Genomic DNA, 7,500 nt, shown 5'->3' on the forward strand with positions numbered 1-7,500 from the left:
TTCTCTCTTTCTTCCTGATTATCCCTATTTCCCTTTTCTGATTCTTTGTTTTCTTCCTCTTACTTTCTTTATCCGGATTTTTTTTTTCTGTTGATCTATTTACATATCTGCTTCAAAGTTTTTTTCTTTTTAGGACATTTGTTTCTCTCGGTTATATATCTTCCTTCTAACAAATGATAATCCGTTTTCCTTTTCTGTTTCTTTTTCTACCTCTTACCTTTCTTTATCTGTATTTCTCGGCTCATCTACTCACATATCCGCCCATTTCATTCTTTCATTCTCTCTCAGTTCCTCTCAGTTATTCATCTTCTTCCTTCCACCTCCTTATCTTCGGCCATTCCTAACACCCGAATCCAACAACCCTAATAAATAATAATAATAATAATAATAATAATAATAATAATAATAATAATAATAATAATAATAATAAAAATACAAATGACCCAACCATAGATTTACATCACTCGCAATTACTTCCTCTGATTACAGGGTGTTCAGCCTCGTTACAGCAACTGCGGACACTCCTTTTAATTACAGTTCAAAGCGCCCCTTCCGAAACTCCTGTCCGTCCCGCGCCCCTTCTGCTTGGCACTGCCCTCCCATACTTGATTATCCTAATGAGCGTGGGCGGCTGGGAATCAACTTAATTGCTTGCTTATCGTCACGGCCATAAATAGCGGGGGTTGTCGAAGCCGCGGAGAGAATGTTCGACGAAGGGGGCGACGAGGAAAAGATTTTTGGTTCGGAGGTTCATTCTTCGTGTCCGGAAGGAGGAACGGTTGATATCTGGTTTTCATTAAAATATAAACAAATAATACTCGAATAAATTATCACTGACGTCGTACGCAGAAAGAAAATGCAAAAAATGAGTATGCACTTAAAAATAATAAGAATAAGAATAAAATATACATATATATATATATATATATATATATATATATATATATATATATACATATACATACATATATATACATACATGTTTCAGGTCGAATTACAAACAAATAGCGTGCACTTATCTTCCATTAGCGGGCACAGAGGACCAAACACTTGACTTTCCATATACAATAACACACACGATTTAAGTACACAATCGTAACATTCCGTAGACACAAGAATCGATTCATACTAACCAATTTCAAACCAATCCCACCACAGCGCGTCGCAGAACACAAATAATAACAAGTCAAAATCACTTCCGAGATCCTGTAACCACGGTCTTCCCTCCGATCACCTACACCTTTCCACCGCCAAGGCTTCCTTCACACTACACCGAACCACAACTCCCGTCAGGATCCCCTACACCGCAACCTTCCCCCCCCCCACCCTCCCTTCCCCTTCCCCCTACCCCCTTAGCCCCACCCGGCAGCCCGTCATAACAATCCCCGGTCCGCCTTGGCTCCTCCCCCCTGCCTCGCCCTCCTCAGGTCAACGTAAGAACACGTTCGAAGTGAAATGGAATTGGCTGGAACGTCCGGAATTTTGGACTTTTTTTGTGTATTATAACATTCGCAAACTTACTTTTTTCTCCTTCAAAATCTGCGTGAGTTGATAGGAAGTGTGGCGATGGAGGGAAATGGGGAAACGGAGAAGGGAGGTGAAGGAGGTGCTCTCCTTCTCAGCTAAAATAGTAAACAAATCCGCGGCGTTCGCGTGTGTGTTCGTGTATCACCGGATATCGGTTACTACGATCCCCTTGCGTTCTCCCGGACTCTCTCGCATTACGAAAAAAAAAAAACTATCCCTATCAATGCGTTCTTTTCGTTTTAGTTTCGCTTTCTTGATTATTATTATAACTAGAAAATTAGATCAGAAAGCCGATGAAGACGGAAACGCGAATTAGCCATGGAAGCGTTTATTCCTGAGGGTACAATTACTGTACACACATGAATATGGATTCACGCTCGCGGTACAAGAACCCGAAAGAGGAATTTGATCCTGTTGGTTTTGACGGAATAATACGTTAGCTCTCGATTTTCTTCTCTGAGGTGTTTCTGCCAATTTATCAGATTTGGAATATACATTTTATATTGATATTGAGTGCTAGGCTTTCGTGTAATATATTAGTTGTTTTATGTGAATTATTCCCAAGGGCGCACGCATCAAAAGTAAAAGATACAGAGTGTTTAATTTGTTTTCTATCAGACATCTGCAGTTAGTTAAATCATTAACCCACTTCATTAGCCGAGTCGAAAGTATTCTTATAATCTAAGTATGTAATTTTAAATGTTATTATACCTAACTTTTGTATGTGAATTGTAAGCCTACATAGGGGCTTATTATGATAAGGATGAGGTTAACCTAAGTTACTTCATCCCTTTGAGATGCAATTTTTCTTTTGTCTCAATAAACGTGTCAAAAGTCAAAACAAGTAAAAAATAGTCATTCTCTTTGTCAAATAGATTTTATAAAACACACCTAGAGATGATCGAAGAAAATATGAAATTCAAGACTTTCCTTTCTTAGATAAAAAAAAAGTCTGAGGTTGACATAATGGAGGACAAGCAAGGAAGTGTTTGCCTTTTCAATATTTGCGCGGGAAGTGATGACGCAATTTTGCACCAGGAAAGGAGCCATCTCGTAAAAGAAATGATGAGACGACATAGGAATCAATAGGAATTCTTATTTCATTTCCATAAATGTAAAGGAGATACCAAATCTAAGATCAGTAAAAAGAAAAAAAATATTATCAGAAATATCACCTATAAAGTCTGGATCCGTTCAAGTGTTCTTTTCCGCCGTCAACCGATCAGCTGCAGCATCAAGACACTTATAACACCTTAACACAACTGGCCATCTTGTTAACACACCTCCCTCCCTCTCACCCCCCCCCCCCCCACTTCTTCGCCCACGTCAGTGTGACCCTCAGCGCGCATTATTATTACTTGCCTCGCCCACCTGCCGCCCACCACCCAACCCCCTCGTAACCCACCCACCCGCCCACTCGCCCACACTGTCCAGGGAGCAGCTTTACCCCGCGGAGCGAGTTTCCAGCTAGTTTAGCATTCATACTTCCCAGTACTCAACGTGGCCTCTCTGTCTTCAGTCTCCCTGTCTGTCTGCCTTTCTGTCTTCAGTCTCCCTGCCTCTCTGTCTTTCAGTCTCCCTGTCTGACTGCCTCTCTGTCTTTCAGTCTCCCTGTATGCCTTCTCCTCTGTCTTCAGTCTTCCTGCCTCTGTCTTTCAGTCTCCCTGTCTGCATGCCTATATGTCTCTCAGTCTCCCTGTCTGCCTTCTCCTCTGTCTTCAGTCTTCCTGCCTCTGTCTTTCGGTCTCCCCGTCTGCCTGCCTCGATTTTTCTCTCTCTGTCGCTGACACAGACACTCCTTTCAGACTGCAGAGGAACAGCTGATATCCACCTAGTGGTTTCGCACAGGCGTAGAAGGAAACACAGTAGTCAGTGTGATTTTTTTCTTTCTAACAGTGGGTGTGTTTCGTTTTAGATTTGTTCACGCGTTAGTGTGTTTGCGTTTGTATATACGCGCGGATACAAACCACTCAGCACTCCTCATCAAACCACCCACCGCCCACCACCTACCAGAAACCACCCACCACCCACCGCCCACCACCTACCAGAAACCACCCACCACCCATCACCCATCGTCGCCGCCCACTTCTGCCTATCAGCGTCGACCCAGCCTTTCCCCTGCGTACCCATCCACCCCGAAGCGTCCTCAGCGGCGCCCACTTATCTCGCCCACACGCCCACTGGGAAAGAAGAGGGCGGAGGGGGAGGGGATTCGGTTCGCTTCAGCGCCCGTGAAGCGCCTCAGACGCCCAACCTCCCCGCCTGTCATCTGCACAGGCTGAAGCTGCTATTTAAATCCTGTTAACCTTCGCTCGCCCGAGGAATGTCAAGAGACAAAACAAACGTCAGTAAATTCTAAAAAAAATATATATATTTCGATCGCTTCGTTTTGTTTTTGTTTTTGTGTTTTTTTCAGATTCGCTCCCTTCGTATCCTTGTCATTTTTTAGGAGTCCTTCAGTTCAAGAATAAGGAAGAGGAGGCGTCTGCGGAGGAGGAGAAGGCGTCTGCGGAGATGGGGGGGTTCCTATCCCTCCCTCCCTCCCACCCTCCCTCCCTCCCTCCCTCCGCGCCCTCCGTCGCCGGTGTCCGCTGTCGCCAAGGAAATTTATTATGTCGGAAAAATCGGACGAGTTTCAGGCCGGCGCGGACGAGGCTGGCTGTCCGGGGGAGGGAGGAAGGGGGGGGAGGGAGGAAGGAGGGGGAGAGAGGAAGGAGGGGGAGAGAGGAAGGAGGAGGAGAGAGGAAGGAGAGAGGAAGGAGGGGAGAGAGGAAGGAGGGGGAGGGAGGAAGGAGGGGGCGGGAGGAAGCTGGGGGAGGGTAGGACGAGGTGGGAAGAGGGACGGAGCGCACAGGACAACAAAGAAGGAGGCAGGGAGGCGAGAAGGGGAGAGGAGAACCAGAAAAGGAGAAGGTGAGGGAGGGAGCGGAGAGAAGGACGAGGAAGGAGGCAGAGAGAGGAGAGGTGAACAAGGTGGGGAGAGGAGTGAGGGAGGGAGAGAACAAGAAAGAGAGAGAGGACGGGGAAAACCAGGAAGGAGGGAGTGAGAGGAGAGGAGAACAAGGTGAGTGAGTGAGCGATCGAGTGAGTGAGTGAGTGAGTGCGTGAGTGATCGAGTGAGTGCGTGAGTGATTGAGTAAGTGCGTGAATGATTGAGTAAGTGAGTGAGTGAATAACAGTGAGTGCGTGAGTAAGTGAGTGAGAAGTGTGTGCGTGCGTGAGTGAGCGAATATGTGGATGCGTGAGTGAGTGAGTAAATGCATGAATGAGTGAGTGAGTGTGAGGGAGTGGGGGAGTGAGGGAGTGAGGGAGAGAGGGAGGACAGAGGGTGACCGTTGTGTTACTACGCGAGCTTACGAGAACCCCGAGAGGACAGTTAGAAGCATCCAGAACAATATAAAAAACAAAACAAAACAAAACAAAACAAAACCAGAAGGATAGACCCCTTCGATGGTTCAATTCTTCGACTTTTTCTCTCATTTACTGCTAATTATTTTATCATTTTCTTTTTTAATTTCTACTTTGAGTTTGTGCCTTATCAACCTTATATCCAAGATGGCGCTCCCTGACCCACCAGAAAAGAAAAAAAAACCTCGACGTAAACAGTTTTCCTGAAGTCTCTCGTGTTCTTCCTTCCACTTCTCCAGTACGTAATGAGAGCAGCAACAGTTACGGAATAATTGGCTTCTTTCAGGTACAAGAGATGCCGCTGGAAGGACGTCCAGGCGGCTTCAAGAAGAGGCTCCTGGAACAGCAATTATGGAGGCACATGCAAGGGGCTAGGAGAGACAGAGACATTCATGACTGGAGGGAAGCAAGACTGTGTGTATATGTATTTATGTATATATACTCTTTTATCTTTTTTTCTTTCTTTTTCACTTTCTTTTTTTTCTTTGTAATTTATTGTTGTATATTTCTTTGTTTGTTTCCTGTGTGTTTGTGTTGATGTTAAGAGTCTATTTTCGAAGTCTGTTGCCGTGTCTGTGTCTATTGCGTACTTGTCTACATTTTTTCCTTTTTGTTTAAATTCTTTTGTCTATCTTCCAACTCTCCGTTCTATCTATCACCCAGAGTTTTCTACTAACCTCATCTCTTCTATACCTATCACACAGCGTTCTCTATTAACATCTCCATTTTCTATATCTATCACTCATCTCCATTTTCTATATCTATCACTCATCTCCATTATCTATATCTATCACTCATCTCCATTATCTATATCTATCACTCATCATTTTCTATATCTATCACTCCTCTCCATTTTCTATCCGTCTCTTTTCTCTCACGTGTTTTGGCCACAGACGCCCCCCCGCACCTTTGGCCACGGCTGCCTGGCCCGCCCTCGTCCTCCGCCGTCTGTTTCCAGGGGAGATCTCACGCCAGCCTCCGAGCGAGAGCCGAGCGCGCCCTTCTCTCTCCCCGCCGGGTTGTGCTCGAGACCTGACTGCCGGCGTCCCTGCCTCCCGCCGGCGCCGCACCTGTTCATTCATTGGCGATTTCCTACGTGTCTTTTTTAACCAATGAGGGAGATCGGACGCGGTGTTGGCGAGACCAGTCGATAGATCTACAGGACGAGATTTAGCGAGGTTTTTTTTTTGCGGGTGACGAATCGTTTACAACATCGGGGAGATGGTAATGCTGCGTTTGGCTATCGTCTCGACCGTAAGGGTTTATGGCGGGTTCCGCGTGCAGGGCGAATACAAATCATGCTCGCGGGGCGACACGAACACACGCCGACTGCATTTGGTCATGAGTCAGATAATAACAGTGGGAATGGGAAACGCGCGCGCACACACACGCACATACGCTCTGTATCTCTCTCTCTCTCAAACACACTCAAACACACACACACACACACACACACACACACACACACACACACACACACACACAGCCCCCCCCCCCCCCGCCCCACACACACACGCATCCTTCCCCCTCCCCCCCCCCCCACGCACGAATTTCTTCATCCAGATTGTGAGACTCTTCGTGTGTTCTCGAGACGCTTAACCTTCAGCGTGGAGGCGGACCTGCTGCCGATGCTCAGTAATACGCTAATGAAGTGGACAGCGAGCAGGAGGACCACATTAGGAAAGGGAGCCTGCTTGCTGGACTGCCTGCCTGCCTGCTGCCTGCTTGCTGGTGTGAGAGCGTGTAGGTTTTCTACTGTCTGTCTATCTGTCTGTCTGTCTGTCTATCTGTCTGTCTGTCTGTCTGTCTGTCTGTCTATCTGTCTGTCTGTCTGTCTGTCTCTCTCTCTCTGTTTGTTTATCACGTTAATATAAATGCCTTCCCTTTTCGTACAAGATCCGGACAAGTATGTCCCACCTTCGGTTAAGACATATCGGTTAAAGAATGAACATGTAAGAAAAAGAGATAACGAAGGAAAATTATCACAAGACAGAGGAAAGCATTACTGAATGAGAGAGAGAGAGAGAGAGAGAGAGAGAGAGAGAGAGAGAGAGAGAGAGAGAGAGAGAGAGAGAGAGAGAGAGAGAGACGAAGATAACGCAGGGAAAAAAATGATAATTCCATAGTATATCACTGAAGCATAAAGGCGAGCAGGCGACCTTGATATGCTCTGTTGATAACGCCTTTCGATGATCTCTCTGCCTGTGCCAAATCGGGCCAAAAACTCGCAGGTGACATCTGGCATCCCCGTGATGTATGCTGCCTCTGAAGGGTCCTTTTTTTTTCTTTTTTTTTTTCGTTTTTTTTTTCCAACGAGGGGCTTTGGCTAATTGATCAGACGGGGAATCAGATTAAACGAACGCCATCGGAGGTTCGAGTCCTTCCTCTCCTCCTCCACCCTAACCCCTCCACCTCTAGGTCGTGCTTGAAGGGAGGGAGATGGGGAGGGGGGAGGGGAAGAGGAAAGGGGGTCGTCTCAGGTTGTGGACAGAGGAGGACAAGTCGTCCAGGAGTCGTGAAGGTGTGTGTATGATGGATTTTTTTTCCTTCTTTTTTGCAGAGGCT

At 46.3% G+C, this 7,500-nt stretch overlaps 1 protein-coding gene across 14 annotated transcripts in view; it reads right to left on the reverse strand.

Moving 5' to 3' along the window:
* The window catches only part of LOC113809654 (uncharacterized), a 258,298-nt gene that overhangs the window by 165,722 nt on the left and 85,076 nt on the right, over positions 1 to 7,500 (reverse strand). Inside the window, exon 1 of one of the 14 annotated variants that reach the window (XM_070113575.1) lies at positions 1,134 to 1,269. The exons of 11 other annotated variants lie outside the window; for them this stretch is intronic. The gene's annotated coding sequence lies outside the window, so the exon portion shown is untranslated. Of the gene's footprint in view, positions 1 to 1,133; positions 1,270 to 7,500 lie in introns of those variants that run through there. 2 more of the 14 variants (XM_070113573.1, XM_070113566.1) reach the window with 2 other exon arrangements.

Source organism: Penaeus vannamei, chromosome 34, assembly GCF_042767895.1.
Source record: "Penaeus vannamei isolate JL-2024 chromosome 34, ASM4276789v1, whole genome shotgun sequence".
Lineage (NCBI taxonomy): Eukaryota > Metazoa > Arthropoda > Malacostraca > Decapoda > Penaeidae > Penaeus > Penaeus vannamei.